Below are 21,879 nucleotides of genomic sequence, written 5' to 3' on the forward strand. Positions count from 1 at the left end.
TTACTCCATTTGTTTGCTGGTCCTTCATCAAATTCCTGGGAAAATTCTAGGAAGTGTTTGTCACAAAAGAACATGAAAAGCTCTGGAGAAGACACCCTAAACGAAGTGATAAAATCTCTGAAGGCACAGTTTTTTTAAAAAACAGTTTTATTCACACACCATATAATCCGTCCTAGGTGTCCAGTCAATAGCTCCTGGTACAATCACATAGTTGTGCATTCACCACCACAATCTATGTGAGAACTTCTGAATAGAAATTTCTTCTGAATAGAAAGAAAGAACATTCCATACCCTTCCTTTATATCCTCCTACTATTGACATTTTGCTTTGGTATGGTGCCTTTTTTACAATTAATGAAAGAATATTACATTATTACAGTTAACTATAGACCTTTGTTTGCATTAATTGTATTTTTCCCATATACCACCCCATTATTAACACCTTGTATTCATGACATACATTTGTTCTAATTCATGAAAAACTTTCTTATATTTATACAATTAAGCAATGTCAACATCCACTCTAGGTTTTGCTAAGTTATACAGTCCCAGTTTTTATCCTCTAGCTTTCCTTTTGGTGACATACATGATCCTAATCTTCCTCTTTCAGCCATACTCACATGCAGCTTTCTTAATTGCACTAATAATATTTTGTTAACATCACACTGTATGGTGCTATTTCTGAAACTTTACAATCAACCTTATTAAACATTCTGTACTCCTTAAGCATCAATTGCCCAATCTCTGACCTCCCCTGATAACTAATGCTCTCAAAATTAACTTTCAGAGTTTACTTATTATAGTTAGTTCACATCCCTCCTTTTGTTTTTGGCTTATTTCACTCAACATAATGTCCTCAAGGTTCGTTCGTGTCATTGCATACATCACTTCATTCCTCCCTATATGCCACAATATTCTTATATTCTTATTTCCCACAATTTTCTGTCATATGGTTTACACCACAGCTTGCCTCTCAAGGCACATTTTTGAAATAAGTGTTGTGATATTTGATCATCATAGCAATTCAGGGTTATACTGGACATTGACTATATAGAACACAAAGATAATAGTTGTCCTACATGTTTGGGATAGACAGCCCCATTCAAAGAAAATTCCCCAAACCCAATCTCCAAAATCTTGTGAAAAAGTCTTATATAATTATGAATTTGAAATCTATCCACTTCACAAATAAACAGAAAGTATATTTTGAAGTATTTTAATGTATACCCATTTTTTCTATGAATGCAACTAATTTGAAAATTAATGGTAAATTTTACTTGTTTGAAATTTTACCCAGAAATTCTAACTATTGTAGAAAAAAAATTACATATGCACAAAGTATATTTTTGGAAGGCTTTCATGTATACTATCTTTTCTAGGTTTTATCTGGAACTTAATGAAAAATTGTTCAGGTATCAAGAAAATCTTATCACCAATGTAAATGCCCCTCCTGATATTTGAGTTATGAATATATTCATGTTGATTCTACATATATATATCTGTCTATTTCACTAAAATTTCTAGCATTTAGAGACTAAAATATAGCTTTTTTTATTGGAATTCTGTTTTATATTTATCATATGATTGTATTATGCATGGATTTCCTTTTATATCACCTTTTTTTTTACAGATAGTATACTCACATAGCTGTATGTATGCATGTATGTTTATATTTCTTGATATTGGTAGGTAGTTTACATAATTGAAAAATTTTGTTTGAGAAGTATAAACAGGCAATAAAAAAGGTCTGTGATATAAAGGGTATATTTGAATGTGATAGGTCTGAAAATTGTTGCTACAAAGAATAGTAAATTGGGATATGTGATTTTTGTTACATATATGGGAGTTATGTACATGACTAATAAGACAAACTGTAGAATAATGTTATATTCCAGGTGATTACACCTCAAAAGGCTCACATTCAGGTACTTAAGATAATGGGATAGATTCATTCATTTGTCTCTGCTCTGCAATTTCACCCTGGTTTTCAATCTGGCTCTCTACTCTGGGATTTACAGTGGCTGTGCCAAAACCACTCTAGAAAAGCAGATAGGAGAATCTCTAATGTTGTTGCAGAAGGGGAAAATGTCAACACCTGATGAACCACAGGAGCATCCTTAAGTCTTAGGAGATCTTTATAAATTATACATTCCAAGCAGAGGAATTGAGGAAGGCTTGTTTTCCTGTGTCTAAATTTAATTTATTGTTCCAATTTGTTTTCTCCAAGAAACCAGATATTTTTCTTAAAGCATTTAACATTGTCTGAAAATCTTCCCATATTTGTTTAGTTGTTAGCAAGCATCTATCCCTTCTAGACTAAAAGCTCCATAAGAGTAGGGGCCCATGATGTTATCCTCACTGCTATATCCCAAGGCCTAGTACAGCACATGGAGCTCAAGGAAACTTTTCTGAAAATATGAGTAGACCCCAGCAGCACTGTGGCATTCTTGTTTTAAAATAATTTTACAGAAAGGAATATATTGAGGTTCAAAGAGCTCCCTTCACCAGTCCAAGACTGGAAAGATTCCTGCTCAAATTTTCCTACTTCTAAGACCTGTAGTCTTTACCATAACTCATCGTTCTGCTCACAGGAAGCTTTCATTTGATACCTAGTGAAGAAATTAACTCTCGTCTACTCCCTTTGTAGGTGAGGTCTCCTTTAGCCATGGAGAGAGGCAATCACACTGTGAATGAGTTCATCCTGCTGGGCTTCACCACAGACCCCCTGCTGCAGTTGCAGTTGATATTATTTGGGGTGTTCCTATGCATGTACTCAGTGACCATACTGGGAAATACCACTCTCATTGTACTGATCTGTAATGACTCCTGGCTCCACAACCCCATGTATTTTTTCACTGGGAATCTTTCTTTCCTGGATCTCTGGTATTCCTCTGTCTATACCCCAAAGATCCTAGTGACCTGCATCTCCTATGCTGGCTGTGTAGCTCAGTTCTTCTTCTCTGCTGGACTGGCCTACACTGAGTGTTACTTGTTGGCTGCAATGGCTTATGACCACTTTGTTGCCATTTCCAACCCGCTGTTTTATGCTCAAGCCATGTTGAGGAAATGCTGCATTTCTTTAGTTATATATTCCTATACTGACAAGCAATACATTCACATTAGATTTTTGTGGTGACCATGACATTGATGACTTTTTCTGTGATGTCCCTCCCCTGGTGAAGTTGGCATGTGATGTGAAACAGAGCTACCAGGCTGTGCTCTTCTTTCTCCTGGCCTCCAATGTCATTGCCCCCACTGTGCTCGTACTGGCCTCCTACCTCTTCATCATTGCCACCATCTTGAGGATCCACTCCACACAGGGCCACCTCAAAGCCTTCTCCACCTGCTCCTCCCACTTGATTTCTGTCACCTTGTACTATGGCTCTATTCTCTACATCTACTCTCACCCAAGTTCTAGCTATTCCCTTGAGAGGGACAAATTGGCTTCTGCATTTTAAACTGTGGTCTTCCCCACGTTGAACCCCATGATCTACAGTCTGAGGAATAAGGATGTGAAAGAGGCTCTGAAAAAACTCTTCAGGTTAAAACTGTCTGAAGTCTAAATTGCCATAAAACTTTTCATCAATAGTAAGAGATAATGAACAACACTCTGTAGTATGTTGGAGAATATAGGTTAAAAAAAATGACTTTTTGTCTATTAAAGGAATTTCACTGGAACAATTTTACTTCTTTGATTTAGTGCCTATATTTTGTTTTAGGAATCTGACTCTAATATATACTGTAGAAAATGGGTCAAGTTTAATATAACCATATATTTCTAAAAAGCAATATCTTGATTTAATACATAATAGCATGTAATACATCTAGGATCTTAAAGAATTAAATTTGATATAACTATCTCCTCTAAAATTAGTCAAGTATTTTTCCACCTATGGGTTGGATAATAAGTAAATGTGAAGAAAAATTAATAGATTGTTGCCATGTGGGTTATGTACCCCATATCCTTCTACTCAAGCACTCAGACCTTGAAAGAATAGAATAAAGAATCTTGATGGAAGAATAAAGAATCTTAAGAATTTTGTGATTAAAAATGAGAGGGCAGTGAGAAATTAGGAAATAAATGCAGTCTTATAGGAAAGATCAGAAATGTCAGAGCTAATACAAATGCTGAAATACCTGAAATGTGTCCTAAAATTTCAATTTAGGTTAATTTTGTCAAGGTGTTCATTTCATAAAGATCTATAATCCTTCAATCTGAAGTTGTAACTTCTGAACTTCAAGCTTTTCCTCATAAAATGTAACCAATAATCCTTTACTTGTAGTGTTGTATTGAATAAAATACTAATAAAAATCTTCTAGGAGCCAGATATTGACCTGCTAGCTTTCTTCATACTGTCTTCTGGTGGAAGAAAACAATCACTAGGTCAAGGATACACTGGGTCTTTGATTGTTTGTTTGTTTCATTTTCTAACACTTACTCTTATTTTCCCCTAGTAGGTGTTATGGTGTTGTGCCATAAGGGAGAGTACTGTGCATTGCCCGATATATGAGGGAGAAATCACTCTTTAGGTTGATACACAATCCTAAGCAAGACATTGTTCTGTGGTTTAGAACAAAATTTTTAGAGTCTTAAACACTTGCTCTAATATAATGTTAATTTAGAAGGCAGAAAGTTCAGAGAGAAATATTCTATATATGTAATTCATGCTTTAGGAAGGAATTTTGAGAGGACACCTTACTTAGAGTAAAATCTGTAAAATCATGAGCAAATTTCCAACAGTCTAACCATTCCATATATTCTCCCTATCCAATACAGTTTCCTTCACAGGCTAAAAAGTAAAACTACATTCAGAAAAAAACTTCCAAATCATTTTTTTCTCTTTCTGAGAACTCCCAAAGGCAAGCAAGAGGATAAATTTGAAGGAAAACCTAACACTGAAAATTGGCAAAATATCAGCCTGCAGAATGTCAACAGCCTAATGGTATAGGTTTAAAATATTTTATGTCACAATAAAATATTAAAAACTGAAGAGTGATTTATTTGATATTCTATTGTCTTGTGTATAATTTGCTGAATTTAATTGAAATATAGCAATGTATAAAACCACATATAAGTCAATGATTAGCTCATTCATTAAAAGGAACCATGATGCCTTTTCATGTCTGTGGTCCTATACTCTTTGTTGCTTTTCTCAAAGCTGTTTTTTAACATCTTTGTTTCTCATGCTATAGATGAGAGGGTTGAGTAATGTGTTCACCACAGTGTAGAACAGGGCATCCACTTTGTCTCTCTCAAGGGAATAGGTGGAGCTCAGCCTTGAATACATGAAGAGCAAGGACCCACAGAAGAGCATGACTGAGACCAGGTGGGAAGTGCAGGTGGAGAAGGCCTTGTACCTCCCAGAGGCAGAGCAGATCCTCAGGATGGTCAGGAGGATGTTGAAGTAGGAAATGAGGATGGCAAGTATGCTGGAGAAGACTGTGAAGCCCACCACACCCAGGAGGACTTTTTCATAGACCCAGGTGTCTGTGCAGGACATTTTTACCAGTGGTGGTGCATCACAGAAGAAGTGGTCAATGATATTTTTACTGCAGAACTTCAGATGGAAAGTGTTGGCAGTATGGGCTATGGCATTCAAAAAACCTTCTATGTAGGCCCCAGCAATGAGGCCAGTACAGAGACCTGGTCATGATACCTGAATAGAGTAATGGGCTACAAATTGTCACATAGCAGCCATAAGCCATGGCTGCTAGGAGATAGCACTCAGTGTAGGCTACAACACAGGAAAAAAACAACTGGGTCCTACATCCAGCCAAGGACATATGTTTATCTTCTGAGACACAATTGGCCAAGATCTTGGGTATACACAGATGTGTACCAGAAATCCAGGAAAGACAGATTGACAATGAAAAAGTACATGGGTGTGTGCAGCCGGGAATCAATCCAGATTAAGATAACCAGGGTCATATTCCTAAGGTCACTAAGTAGAGAGTCAGAAATATTCCAAATAGAATCAGCTGTAACTTGGGGTCTGCTGAGAAGCCCACCAAGATGAACTCAGTCAGGATGGTGTGATTTCCCACTTCCATTTCCCTGGAGGAGAAAATCTGATTAAGATTGTGAGGAAAAAAAGTCATTTAGTGATTCTTCTATTGTATGAAGTAAACAAGGGTTTTATGTCAGCAATTACCAAGAGGTTTATATTCTGTAGTATCTACAATTGTAGAATTTCAGTCTTTGATTTAAGGGAACCACTAGAATTGGAGAGAGAATCTACATTTAAAATTAGGGCTTTTAACTTATTAACTGTTAAATGCAGGTCCAATCCATTATTTTCAACAGACAGTTGAGGAAAATGAAGCTCATAAGTGATTACTCGTAGCTCCCTGATGGTTCATCCTATTGAGTGAAACAGACATAGATGAAAGCACCAGCTCACTAATTGGCACATAGTTGGCACTCACAAAATGTCTGTATCCTTCCACATATTATGGAGAACTCTTTATGTACCATGTATTTTGCTGATATTGATATAAATACCAATACAGTGCTAATGCTTCTGATTTTATTAGTAAAACCAGAAAAAAATTATTTATTGATCACTATGGACCAGTTATTATTCTGCCCTACACCTAACCAACTTAATCCTCACAACAACCACTTTGTAAGTTAGGTATCATAATGATTATCTTGCTATACTAGATTAAAGAGGAGCGCAGAGTTTTTTTTTTTATTTATTTATTCTTTTTTTTTTTTTTTGACATAAGTAATTCATTTCTTTTTCTTCTGTAAAATTGTATGTAGAGCCCACAAGGGGCCTGGGTCATCTGCACAGAGACTCTGCTGCGGGTCTTTACAAGATGGACAGTGAACTCCCGAGAGGGAGACTTGGGCAACAAGCTCTCTTTGCAGAGGTTGGGGGAAAGATAGCTGCTGGTCTTGGAGATGGCATCAAGGTGGCCTTGGGCAATTTGCCCAAGGTGTTGTTCAGGTCCTGGCCAGATGTAACAGTGGTCAATACCACCATCAGCAGGAGTTTCTTGGGCTTGGGGGTCAGGACAATGCTAGTATCCCTGGGGACATGGATGAGACACACCAGCATGGAGTCCCAGTGTCCTGTCACCTTGCATGGAAAGATATGGGGCTTGCCGATCTTGTTCCCCTAGTAGTCCCAGCACACAGGGATAATGGAGAGCTTGGCCATAATGATGGCCTGATGGATGGTGGTGGCTACCTCCTTGGAGCACTCAACTCCCAGGCTGGTGAGGCAGGTCACTGAAATGCCCGATGGCCACAAAGGCCTTGAACCTGGTCCACTGGCTAGGATGCGTCTGCTGTTGCACAGATATAATTATCAAAATCTCCTCCTTGAGGGACATGTCCAATGTTACAAAGTTAATAAACAAAGAGCTGATGTGTCAACAGAGAATTTGTTAACCTAGTGTCCATGCTTTTAGCAAGTGAGCCATTTTCCTCTTTTGTTTTATTAGTTGGTTCTCCCAATAGAATATTTTCCTCTCTTACACTCCTGACAAAAGCAGTGCTCATTACCTTTTGACAATCTGAATTTCTTTTCAACTAAAAACTGCTTAAAAAATAATTTTCTTAAGAATACTTTATTTACCACTGTATTGTATTGATTTGAGATTTAAAAGTGTAGTTGGGACATTTTTTGATGCTGTGGATGTTGAATCTTAGGTAGAATCCTCTTTTTGGTGTCAAGGCATTCCAAAACCATGAAACCTTCAAAGTTTACGCACTGTAGCTCCAAAGCTTTTGAGAAAAACTAAGAGGAGACATCTATGTAAAACAATATTTTTACCAAATTAAAGCTGATCATCTCATTATACAATTGACATCCCATTTCAATATAATATAATTTGGTTTCCTTTGACCAATAATTTGTGTCATATTCTGTGTCATTGAATTCCCAGCCAGCCTGGGTCTCAGAGGCTTGGGTTGCTTCTCTTCTTCAATTTTTGATTCCTGCCACTACCATGTAAACAAAACTGTATCAACTTTCTAGACATCTGGCCCTAAGTGACAGAAAGCTGGCCCCCAGATATGTAAGTGGGGCCATTCTAGATCATCCATCCCAACTGAGTGAAAAGCTGAGCACAGACAATTGAACAAGCCCAGGTGAGAACAGACAAGCCTGGCTCTGGCAGAATGCATAATTGAAATAACACCTCATCAAATCCTGATTCCACCACTTGGAAACTAATCTTATGAGAGTCTCTAAACACAGCCCAAGCTAAATGTTTTCACCTTTAAAAAGGTAAGAAAAATGTTTATGCTGTAAGATATACTGAGGATTAAGGAAAGTGTATGTGAAATGTTTAGGACACAGTGTGGTATAAAATTATACTTAACAAATGGGAGATATTTTTAATCTGAATGAGAGGAAAAATATCTCACCTAGTTATGATAACTGAGCTTGAGGATGTGAAAATAAGAGCAAGTTTCTACTAACAACAATATAAGCTCAAATGGCTTGTCAGTCAGAGTCTTCCTAAAGTACTTTAGTTTAATATTTTTGCCAGCTACTCTGCATGATTTGAAAAGGGAGTGGCAGGCAAGGAAGAATGAAGTTCATTGGCCTAGGATTGAGAAATTCTCAGATTAACACTCAGCCTTTGATCTCACACTTATACTGTGTTATTTTAAGAGCCTTTCCTTTCCTCTCTAGAACACAATGCACCCATTTGAAAAATTTGGTTGATCACAGAAACAAACTTTCTATGATTCCAATTTGTTGTAACACCTCCTGTATATCCATTATAAAGTAAAAATAGATCACCTCAACTGTGAAAATACAGTGTGGGAGAAAGATTGGCAATCTTTCATGGGCTAATATCCTTGACTACATTGGAAGTTCTCAAGATTTTGTTTGAAGGGAGGGACACAATGAACTTAAAGACAGTATTCTTTAATTTTAAGATTTGCATTCTTATAGTTGTTTACCTAAAAGTCTATCATGTGAGCTTGTGTATTTTCTCTACACCTTGGATCCATTGACCACTTTATGTGCAAATAATTAATAGCTGTTAAATTTTACCCTTTAAATGCTCCCATTTTACTCAATAGTCAAATTCCACACAATGCACCCAGGGTCCTCTATAAGCTGACTCTGCATTAATAAGTATTTTCATGTCCTAATATTTTCCCAGTAACCACTCTGTTCCAGCCTTGCAGGCTTTCTCACTGTGCCTCAGAAATTCTAACCATGCATCAGCATCAGAGATTTTGAACTGTCTCTTCCCTCTGCCTGGAACACTCTTTTCTCAGATAATTGCATGGCTCACCCACACATCCTTTCAGTCCCTTTCAAATGTTATTTTTTCACTAAGGCCCATCCTAATCACTCTGTTTAAAATTCCATGCACATTTCCACCAAGACACTTTATCCTGTTACAATGCTCTGATTCAACTTTATATTCCCCATACCTATTGTATTCTTATAACTCCAGCTTATTAAGTTTGTTATCTTTTCCTCACACCAGAATTCAACATCCACAAGGGCAGAACAATTTATTTGTTGTTTTATTTTTTTCAGTGTTGTATCTTCAGCACATTAAACAGTTCCTAGTAAATAATTGAAACTCTACAAATATTTCTAGAAAGAATAAGTGGATTGTTGCATTTATATTCAAAAGAAAAAAAATTCTACCCAGAAGTGGCCTTTCAAAACTCCATGTACCATAAGACAAATAGGAAGAGTAAATAAAGAAGGGTCCCCATCCCAAGATCTCAAAAGCATCTTCAATTTGAAATAAATTTATATAACGTGTGAATGTGAAACAAGAGGCACAGAAACATTCAGACCTGTATGGCTTCTCAAACTATTTCTTCCCCTGTAACAGCCCTATCCCTGCTTCCTTGACTGGGAACACTCAAAATTCTGTGTAAAAACTGTTTCTCTCTGGGACAAGAAAATGGGTATCAACAAATGAAAATATCAATACTGATAGCCTGGAAAACACAATTAAAAGTCAAAAAGCATGCCACGTTTTTTGTCCCTGAGATTTCTCCGCAATGGAAGGAAATGTATGATGGACCCTGTGCAACTACAAGTCTGTATTTCCAATTTGAGATGATGGCCAAATACCACATTGGATGGCACCCTATTTTAGAAGTGGACATATGAGAGTTTGAATGTGAGAGTGTATGAGCATGGATATGTATGTTCTTGTGTTCATGTGTGTGTGTGTGTGAGGGGGGGTGTTTGGCACAGCAGTGATCCATGAGAGCCAGGCTAGACTCTGCATCCCCATTCCTAATGTCAGCTAAGGGCATAGAGAGGCCAAAATGCTTTGTTGCCCCTGATCCCAGGTACTTAACCTTGTTCAGAAAGACAGTTTCCTGGAAAAGTCACACTTTTCCCTCTCCTCTGATGTTTTGGATTGCCTTTGCTCGATGCATATATGTATTTCTTGCACAGGCCTTTGGGACTCCGTCCATGCAACAACCCAGAAAATTTTAGCTCAGTCTCCAAAGACTCAATTATAATTCATTATTGGTTTGGGGATGATACATTATTTAGCATATGGTGAAATAAGGTGTGTTTTAATAAAAATTGACCCATTATGTGTATATCAGAATGTAAATATTAAATGTTCCAAAGAAATTTACAACAGTGTGCCAATTAGATTTTCTATAATATAACATGTGGTCCATAACATTGTACTTGGCCATATGCTTTTCACTCTGTCCACGCTATCTTCTAAGTCTTTTCCTCAGCAATCTCCTATCTATCCAGTAACAGGAACTTTTATGTTGGCACAAACTTGTGTTTTATATTTAAAAATGCTGATACATTTAGGAAATATTTTGCATCACTTTGAATTATTCTTCATTTTATTTATGAATTTATCATATATAAAACTGAAGAAATACAGATGTTCATACAACCTTGCTTGTTATAAATCAGTTTTTCACAGAATACAGTTTGTTATTCTGGATTATGCCCATAGGATTTAAAGCTTTTTGAAATCTATCTATCTATGTACCTAATCTATCATCTATTTTTGTCTCACACAGCTGCTACATTTTTGCCCTTGATTCTTTAATTTTGGGGGAAAATTATATTGCTGGAAGCTTAGAGTGAACCCAATTAAAGGTGTTTGTTCTGTCATGAACCTAGGGAACTCTGTTATCTTTGTATAATAGCAAACCAGGAAACAAGAATCAGAAATAATAATAATAAAATTGTTTCTAGTTCCTCTTTACAGTGGATCATTTTCTCATAACTTCCTACCTCATATTCTTTGCCAACAACTCATGTAGTACCTTTGAAAGCAGAATTTCTCAGTTTTCACTCCTTAATTCACTCTTTCAAATGACGTGATTCAAAGCAAGTCATTTAAAACATTTAATACAAAGAATTGTTCCATAACCAGTGGTATATCCCCATTTTCACATTTATAGTTTGAAATAGGCATATAGGAAACTTATGAACTGTTAAAGAAAGTAAAAATAAATAAGCATTTCTTTTAAATATTTCAAAACATGAGCAGTTTTTTAGACTATGTTCCAAGCAGACAGATGCTTTTCCAAAAGACAAGGCCCTATTTATCCACCAATATTTTTAAAGCACACTCAAATACATTAGGAGCCAGCTTAAAAACACAAAGGCAAACAGATGTTTCTATATTATCTAATGATTTCATGATTTCTTGTTCCATTTATTTCTAAGAGTTCCAGATGATTACCATAATATGGAGGTAACTTGCAAAAATATAGCACTGTTGTTTACCAAGTTTCATTTAAGATTATCTTGGTTCTAGTCAACATTTTCTTCAGGGCATCTTTCACATCTTTATTTCTTAAGCTAAAGACAAAAGGGTTAAACATTGGAATCACCAAACTGGACACCACTTTATCCCATTCCAGGGCATAGCTAGTGCTTGGTCTAGAGTAAATGAAGAGAACTGAACAATAGTACAAGGTGACAGCTGTCAGATGAGAACTAGAATTGGAAAAGGCCTTCAGACAGCCTTGGGTAGAGCAGATATTCAAAACAGCAGCAATGATGAAGAAATACAAGATAAGAATAAGTAAGGGTGGGAGTAATGATGTTGGAGGGAAGTGTGAAATAGAGCACATCCTGGTGGCTCTCCTTCATATCATGTGTGAGCTTCATAAGAGGGGGTGGATCACAGAAGAAATCATCAATGAAATTGTTTCCATGGAAGCTCAGTGTAAATGTTTTCCTGTTGACGATGGTTGAGTTAAGAAGGCCAACAAAGTATGAAGCTGCAACAAGACTGGCAAATAAACTCAGGGACATTGCCTGGGAATAAACCAGGGGGTTGATGATGGCCACATAATGGCCATAACCCATGGCAGCCAACAAGTAACTCTCACTAAAAGCCAGTACAGCAGAAAAGAAAAACAGAGCTAAGAAGCCAGCAAAGGAGACACTTTTGTCTTCAGAAATGCAGGTGCTGAGGATTTTCAGGGCACAGACAAAAGCATACCAGATGTCCAGAAATGACAGGTTCTCAGTGAAGAAATGCGTGGGTGTGTGGAATTGGAAATCATCACAAATCAGAGGAGTCAGGATGATATTTCCTGAGGCTGAAGACATAAATGATGAGGAAGATCAACAAGAGTACTCTCTGTAACTGTAAGTCAGCTGTGAACCATAAAAGAATGAAGTCATTCAGTTTGTTGAACTTTTTCTCTTCCATTGACTTTGGATTTCTAAAGTCCCATTCTGGGAAAAGACCAATAAGTATGTTATGACTTAAGATACAACCATCCCCCTGTTCCTGTCTTTGTCATTTAAGTTCATTAAAAATTCCAAGTGACACACCTACATTAATCAATATGAGATGTGTCCATACTGGACTGGGTGTTACCCCTTTTTGAATCACTAGAGAACCACTTCTGTGCTGCTCTTTTAAATTCTCAGTTATTATGCCCACTATACAGTGTGTCTCACCTTATATTTTTATCCAATTTTTCATCATTTCCTGGGGAGTGTGAGCTATCTTCTTTTCTGCTTGCACCTAGGTTGATTGCAGACCATGTAAATATTATTAAAAAAAAGATAATTTGAAAGGTACTCTGATATCTCTGTCCTTTGTCTCTTTCCCAAGATTTAAATGGAGAAGCTAAATTAATTTTAGCAGCTTAATTTTAGAATAATCTGTAAATTCACTAGACTAATTTTCCTGAAGGCAATAACTATATTTCTTTCATCCTTTTTCCGCATAATGAAGCAAAAAGGTTGGAATGGAGTTGAAAATGTGAAATTGTTGTATAAAAGACTAAAAATTCCTTAGATGTTTTTAATTTGAGATCATGGCTACATTTCTGATCCTCAAATACACCCTGAAGTAAAGTAGGAAAAAATTAAATGTTGGTATTACTGGTTAAATATTCTAAAGAATTAAGAGCTAAAAAACACTGGCTCAATGATTTGTTTTGGGTGGTGATGGAACACTGGGAGTCCTTTTCCCTTAGGGGTAAAAGCAGAGGACTGAAATGTTGCCATCAATGGGGGAAGCACTATCTCTGCTTGTCTGTGTGGAGGATCTGGAGGAGACTTTACTACTAACCACAATCTAAAAGAGCAAAATTGTGATTGCCAAGGTTCTCCATTCACAGAGCACCTAGCATGTATGATGTATGAGCATGGCTTATTAATCTCTTTAACTAGAAAAAAAATTATTATTTTGGCCATTGTGCCAGGCAGTGGGCTTAAAATTGTACTAGAGAATGAAGAATGTTCTCTCTGAAATGCTCCTATTTGATCAGAGACAATGTCTCCTGACTAGAATGAAAAGAATCTATATTATGAGATTTTTAAAACAAAATTTTTATGATAATTATATTAAAGTAAAAGTAATTCCTAATAATTCAAAGAGGATTGGAGTAAGTGTCATTTTAGTTCCCTTCATAGTTTAGGGCAATTTAATGCTAATTTAAATCAGCCATGGCCCAGAATCAAGAGACCTGGGTTTGATCTCACACAGCTACTGCTGTATTTAAATGAAATCATCCCCTCCTGAACACTATTATCTCACTTGACTTAGTTCAGTAGGAATTTATGAATTCAAATGAGATCACAGATGTGAGAATGCCCATTGAAAAACTAGAAATTTAGAAGTGAATATTGTGTTCTCTATAATTTCATAACTTCATCTCAGATATTCTTTCCTCAGATATATTTTTATTAACTCCCAAGGATTTCCATATATACAGATATATGATGCCCAGACTTTCATGGTGTTTCATGCAGAAACTGTCCACTCTTTTTCCCTTGTCTTTTAAACAAGCCAGATCATTGCTGTGCTTGTTTGCAAAGAACAAATTGAGAATGAAAATCACAAGAGCAAGTGTCCCCAATGTATCTCATATAAAGTTAATATTTACAAATGTATAAATACATGAATATGGATATCACACTTTTACCCTTAAAATGGTTTTAAGGTGGCTACTGTGAGACATAAAATACAAGTAAATAGCATGAATTAAGAATATGTGAACAGGAATAATAAGAACAATACATAAAGTAGAAACACAGATAAAACCTGTCACACAAAAAAATGTCCAATCCATGGCTTTTGCTGGAACTGAAATGATTTGAAACTTTCTACAGCCCAATGTATACAACTAGAAGTGTCTGTAAGACTAACAATCAACCACAAAGTCAGACAACCTCTTGCATTTTTTGATACTAACTTCAAAAATCATTTCTCCAGATATTCCTTATAATGAGAAAGAATGAAATATAATCCATAATTATTTCATAGTTTTCTTTTATATTCTTATCTGTATAGAAACAATGGAGAGTTTCTTGAGCTGCATGACTTGTATTCTAGGAGTGCTGGAATGTTTTCTCCACAAGAAACATCTCTCCTTCCTTCCCATCTATGAAACAGCTTTCTTCACCAGAAGTCTAAGAAGTAGGTCCTCTAGGAGTCCTTACATGGAAAGGAGCTCTTCTCAGTGTGATTCTTATTCCTTTAAAGGATAAGAGCAACTCTTGTCTGTGACATTCCCCTTTTACTTTTATTGGATACTCCTTGAATTATATATTAATTACCACTGTTGAGTATTATCCTAAATGTCACAGAATTTCACTCTCTCTTTTGTGGAGCAACTGTCCCATGCACTGCCTAATATAGAAAAAGAAACATTTTCATGTCATGAAAATTTGTCCCAATTCAATTTTTCTGCCCATTAACCCACTCAAAGGCCTAATACAAACCCTACAAGATAACAGCAGAGACAAGTGCGGGGGACAGCTACAGAGGGCTTATAAGAATGAAAACATCCATCTTCAGTGTCAGGTCATAGGTAGTTCATGGTTTCACTAACTGAGGAAATAAGGCTTGAAGAGAGGACATTTGGGAATCTAAGTTTCTTCATCAAATGCTATTTTACAAAACAATCTTATTTTATTTCAAAAATAGAATCATATTATGATCTGATTATCTTCAGAATCTTTTTTGGCTTTTGTCCATATGGTGATTTACCACATTTTTCCCTCTAGTTGATTAAACGCAAATCCTAATGTCATGAATAAGAATAGTCACATCATTTGAATTTGGCTGAAGTCCAAAATTTCCCACTTTACCTTAGAATAGAAAGTGCTTTCTACTCTCTCAAAGCATCCTCTTTCCATTGTGGATTTGTTTGAGCATCCCTTTGGGATATGCTGCTAAAGGTAAAGAGGACCATCTAGTGCCGTCTTGGAACCAAGCACCAAATTATAACTCTCGCTTATCATTCTGGAATGAAGGAGGAAGAGATCATTCATCAGGAATATTACTGGTCAAATAAACCTAAAAAGCCTTTTAATTTGTGAGTGCCATTTATGTGTTTATATCAAAAGAAACTGGCAGAAAACAACCTAACAGGATAGTGCACATATAGCAGAAGCCCAAGAATTATTTGTAGTTCATAATGATTATGATAATAATAATGAAAAATCAAGGATCGTAGAACTTCATTCCTGAGACCTGATGACTATCACTTGATAAAATTGTTCTTAGTTTACAAAAAATGTAATTGAGACAGTGAATTTATTGATCACTGCAAAGTCATATGGTTACCGCAAACTCTTTCTACACATCAGATCATGAGTACATTTATTTATTCAAACTGTGAATTATTTGTGGAGAAACTCCTATGTGCCCAGCACTGTGTAATGTGTTGAAGAAGATTAAACAATCAGGCAAAGAAAGGACTTAGGTTAGCTTGGTAAGGGTGAAGATGCAAGATCAGAAGAAAGTTTATCAAAGTATGATTCCCAGGTCAACAATTCACTAGTAGTGTGCCGAAGATAAATTTATTTAAACTCACCCATTGCTCAAATTTCAATATCAACTAAAGCATCAAGGCAAGCAAAAAAATAAGAAGAAGAAGAAAATTGAAAGACAGAGAGTTTATCCTTATGTAGTTACAGGCTCATGAGAGAAATAAAATTATTATATAAATCTATAATTATACAATATGAAAAGTGCTGCAAAGAAAATGTAAGATGACATAGGCTATATTAGATGGGCTGACATAGTGAAGGATAAGTGAAGATCTATCTGAAATCATATTTAGTCTAAGAACAGGATGATAATAGGAACTCACTAATCAGAGGGTGATTTGGGTGGGGTAGCAGTCTGCAGGGAGGAAGGATTGAGCAGTCCTGCAGAGGCTACATCAAGTGCCAAACTCTAAGTTGACAAAAGGCATTGGGAAATTGAAGAAGCAGAAAAGGAAGTATAAATGGTAATAGAAATATTTTTTAAAATAATCCATGGAACTACACTAAACAATGAATCCTAAGTTAAACTATGAAACATAGGTAATACTATAGTTATAAAAATATTCTTTTATTAATTGTACCAAATGTATCAAACCAATACAGTGTGTTAATCATAAGTTAGTATATGGGAACCCAGAAATCCTGCATTTTAGGCGTGGTTGGTCTGTAAACCCACAGCCTCTCTAATAATAATAATAATAACAGTAATAAAACAAGTCTAGAGTTACTGGAACCCAAAGTGATGAACAAAGCAGCATTAAATTAGGCAGTTGGAGCGGGCAGGATCAGACAAAATATGGACTGACTAGCCCATATTAAATATTTTAGATTATGTCTTCAATGTGGAACCTATGAAGAGTTTTAATCAATGGTATGGTGTGGTCAGCAAAATTATTTTCTTAAACATCCATTTTCATTATGAAAAACAGTATGTATAGGCAGAGGGGCCAGGTCAGATGACAGAGAAACACAAATGAGAGCTGATGGCACCTGGGCAAGGGGGACAAAGATTGACTTGGTGAGAGATGGATCTGAGAGATATTTGAGAACTAGCAGGTAAAAGAGCTGGTGATGAGAATTTGAACCCCAGAAATTTCTATGTCTGTGAAGGTAATCCCTTCCCCCCTATCTCTGGGAAATAGTTTACCCAGAAAAAAAATGAACAAAAACTTCCATGATGCTATCTAGGGCAGTTGAATTGCAATGGAGTCATTATCTTCTAAATCCTTACCCTCAAGAAACCTCTTTGCTTCTAGGCCCAAAAGAGAGTTACATACAAATATAAACCTGATGAGAATTAGAAGCACTGCTCAGGAAGGACTTGGCAGGTACACTTGAGGAGAGGTGGGATATGGCTAGTTCTCATACTCAGGGTCTGGGAGCATGCCTAGGAATTGATTTGAAAGGTGTTGACCCAAGGTAGAGGTACTAAGAAGTAACATAAACAGAGACTTAGAACCATTATGATTGAGATGAAATATCATCCCTACTTACTGTAAAGGAAAGAGTACAAAAGCTAAGAGAGATAAGGATGTTGGAGTGAATCAGTTATATGCCTCTGTTACCATTTTAAAAGAATGGGTGTGCAATGGTGGAGTCCCATGGAATAACATAATAATCCTTGGTCTAGTCACTTCTGATGAATTTATCATTCCCAGCACTGAGAAACAAGAACAAGTGGTTAAAGAATGAAGAGAGATATATTGATAGAAGTTTGTCTGGCAGAATCTATGGGATGTATATGGATGTAACCAGATTGTGGCAACCCTGAAAGGAAGTGCTAGAATAAAACACACTGAACTATCTTCCTCACTGCCAGTGAAAACCATAGGCTAAACCATTAAAAAATGGTGAGAAAATGAGCCTGTTAAAGCAAATGATGCTCCCTAACCTCCTAGAGCAAAGAGAAGGTTAGCAAAGGGTATAGAATGCACTTGGAGGGGCAAATGGGAGACAGAATTTTCAGGATTTATGTGCACATATAATTTAATATTCAGAAGTACACATATTGTATATAAAATATATGTTTAGTTTACAAATATCTTTAGGTTAACTTCTTCATAATCCCAAATGGAATATGAGTGAATATAATGACTGACAATAGTTTGCCCAGGGAATCAGTCTCTAAAATATTCTCTCCCTCTTATTAAATGATAAACAAATTTTCAATGCACAGTAATTTTTAATTGCCTTGTTAGTCATTTCCCAAGCTATGAAATATTGAGGAGATACAAGAGACTTCAACCATCATGATCTGTAATTTTAATTACAAATTTCTACCAGTTCATATTGCTTCCAATGTCCACTTTTGATTTCTCAATAGCATTTAATATTATCTGGAAATGTTCTTGTATTTTTTATTATTTGATTATTGTATTATGTATTTCTCCCTTTTACACTAAATGTCCATGAGATTAAGAGTCAATCATGATCTTCACTGCTGTATCCCAGGATCTATAACAGCACCTGGGTTCAAGAAAAATTTTCTATAACAATGAATTGACCCCCAGCATCATTATAACTTTCCTGGTCTTTAAAGCATCTTGCAAAAGAAAGAATGTATTGAGGCTCAAAAAACTTCCTTTACCTCTGAAATAAGGCAGGATGCCTACTCAGATTTCTCTCCTTTACTGCCTATACTTTTGGCCAGTTCACATGGCCCTGGCCCAGCCATCAATTAATAACTGTTGAAGGAATTAAACATCCCTAAACCCCATTTGTATATGAGGTCTCATTAAGCTGTGGAGAACAAAGCAATCACTAGAGAACTGACTGTATCCTGGTGGACCTCACCACAAACCCTCTGTTGCAGTTGATCTAATTTGTATCCCTTGGGATGCTCCTGGGGTTCTAAGGGACATACATCTCTCGTAGTGTGGATCTGTAATGACTCCAGGTTCCACATGCCTCTGTATTCCACTGGGAATCTGTCTTTCCTGAATCTCTGCTATTCCTCTATCTACATCCCAAATATAGTAATGATGTCCATCCCTGAAGACAAGAGGATCTATCACCTTTGCTACCTGCATGGCTCAGACTTTCTTCTCTGCTTGGCTGCCCAATACTGAGTGTTTCTGTTTGGCTACCATAGCTTGTGACCATTGTGTTGCTGTTTCCAACCCCATGATTTATGCTCAAGCCATGTCAAGGAAACTGTGCATCTGTATTGTTACACATTCCTATGCTGAAGACCTCATCAGCTCAATAACAGACCAGCAATATATTTTTATTAGATCTTTTTGTTCAATATCATTGATGACTTTTTGCTGTGATGTCCCACCCCTGGTGAAATTAGCACATGATGTGAAAGGTAGCTAGTGGCTGGGCTATTCCTCCTGACTCTAATGTCATTACCCCCACTGTGCTCATACTGGCCTCCTCTCTCTCCATAATTGCCACCATCTAGAGCCTCTAAGCATTCAACACCTCCTTCTCCCATTTGATTTCTGTCACCTTTTCCAATGGTTCTGTTCTCTACTTTTCTCTCACACAAGTGTGAGCTATTCCCTTGAGGAAGGCAAAATGATTTTACATTTTATACACTGGTTTTACCCATGAAGAACCCCGTGACCAACAGCTTGAGGAAAAAATATTTGAAGATGCTCTGAATAAACACTTCATATTAACATAATTTGTAATCTAAACTGACATTCTGTTGTTGCTGCTTCAAATCAGTAATAAGTGATAATGAACAATCCTTTGGGAAAGTTCAGGGAATTGGGATTTTAAAAACTCCTTTTTACTATTTTCTAAGAAAAGAAATTCAATGATAAATCTATTTCTTTTTGTCAGTTTCTTTGTTTAATTTTAGTGATCAGACTCTAATATGTACTGTAGAATAGAGATCAGTATACATTTTTATAGTTTTAAAAAAGCAGTTTTTTTTTCCTTTGATAAAAAGTCAAAGGTTATGTAATATGTCTGGGATCCAAAAGAATTAAAGATAATTTGGCTGTTTCTTCTAAGATTGACCAGATGTTTGTTTTCCACCAAAGTGATGGGCAATAGGAGAACAGTAGAAAATTTTAATTGATTCTTGAGATTTAGGAATATACCACAAATCCTTCAAGTCAGTACTCTCCAAGATGCTGTGGCAATAAAGGAATAAAGAACATTAAGAATTTTATGATGGAAAAGACAGGGAACAGAGTTGTTAGAAAACAATGCACAGGTAAGAATAGATGAGACATTTCAGCACTAAGAAATATGTTGAAATGTTTACAATTAGTCCTGTAATTTTATTTAGATTCATTTTGTAATTGTGTTCATTTCAGAAATAGTTTCAATCTTTAAATAACCAAATTCTAATTACTGAATTTCAATCTACTCATTAGTATATTGTGACTAACAATCCTCAACCCAAAGTGTTATAGAGAGTACTAACTTAAATATCCACTAAATATCTGATATATGTCAGATATTAAGCTGTAGCTTTCCTCATAAAGTCTTCTGATAGAAGGAAACAATCATTAGTTCTACAATATAGTGGATTTTTGTTTGCTTTGTCATGTTTCCTCTTGTCCCACTTGTTCTTATTTTCCCCTAGTGGGTTATATATTGCTGTTTTCCAGGAGGGAGAGCACTGTGATGTACCCATTAGCAGAGGGAGAGATCAGTCTTGATACCTTGATACAGAATAGTGAAAGTCATCATTCTGTGGCTATAGAATGATACTATTATAACCCAACAACTTTAAATACTTTGCCCAATATTATTTCATGTGGAAGACAAAAGATTTAGAAACCTAATTTTTATATACTCAATTTGATCTTTGTGAAGGAACTTGGAGAGTACCCTGTGGCAGAATGTTTTTGAATCCCATGGGGGGGGGACGGGACCAAAAAGCAATTTCTTAATCATAGTCCTTTCCTGCATGTGTGAAGCCACTGTGAATAGGAACAATAAAAAATGTTATTTGTGGTTAAGGTGTGGTGCAACTAGTTGAGTTTTTGACTTAAGGCCATTACTGGAGGATTTATGAACAGAAAGCCACTTCAAAGAGTAGAAACTGGAAGTCTATGGAACCTGGAAGAGAAAGGAGACCACATGGCCATGTGACAGGAAAGCCTAGAAACTACTAGGTTTCCAGCCCTCCAGAACATGACCAAAACACAAGAAGCAGCACAAATTCCAGCTTTTGAAACTGTGAGACAAAGAAATCCTGTTTATTATGCCACCCAACTGTATGATACTTATCACAGCAGCAGATAAACTAGACAAGACACCATACCAAATAAATATTCCTAAAATCTAGAATCAAATTTGCAAAAATCTAAGTATTTCATATCTTCTTTTCACCCAATAAAATCTGCTTACCAAGCTTCAAATTCAAGCTTCATAAAACCCCTCCCCTGAAAAAAACACTACGTAGAAATAATTTTATATTTTCCTAAGAACTCTAAAAACAAACAAAAGAATAAATTTTGAGGAAAACCTGTTTGAGCAAAGGGGCAATATACATTCTGCTGAAACTCACAACCCAATATAATAGGTTTAAAATAGTTTATTTCTAAAGAAAATAAAAATCTAAGCTTGGTTTACACATTTCATTGTTTTCAGTACAACTTGTGGGAATTATTTGGAAAATTGCAATGATTACAGGCATGTCTAAAAGTCAATAATTTGGAAAATGTGTAAGAACACTT

General features: G+C 36.1%; 3 pseudogenes; 1 reads left to right on the forward strand and 2 right to left on the reverse strand.

Moving 5' to 3' along the window:
- Positions 1-2,664: 2,664 nt before the first annotated feature.
- Positions 2,665-3,562, forward strand: LOC119538355 (annotated as a pseudogene).
- A 1,555-nt stretch (positions 3,563-5,117) lies between these two features.
- On the reverse strand, positions 5,118-6,083 carry LOC119538844 (annotated as a pseudogene).
- Positions 6,084-6,333: 250 nt separating this feature from the next.
- On the reverse strand, positions 6,334-21,573 carry LOC119536782 (annotated as a pseudogene).
- Between the last annotated feature and the right edge of the window lie 306 nt (positions 21,574-21,879).

This window comes from Choloepus didactylus, chromosome 6 (genome assembly GCF_015220235.1).
Source record: "Choloepus didactylus isolate mChoDid1 chromosome 6, mChoDid1.pri, whole genome shotgun sequence".
NCBI lineage: Eukaryota > Metazoa > Chordata > Mammalia > Pilosa > Megalonychidae > Choloepus > Choloepus didactylus.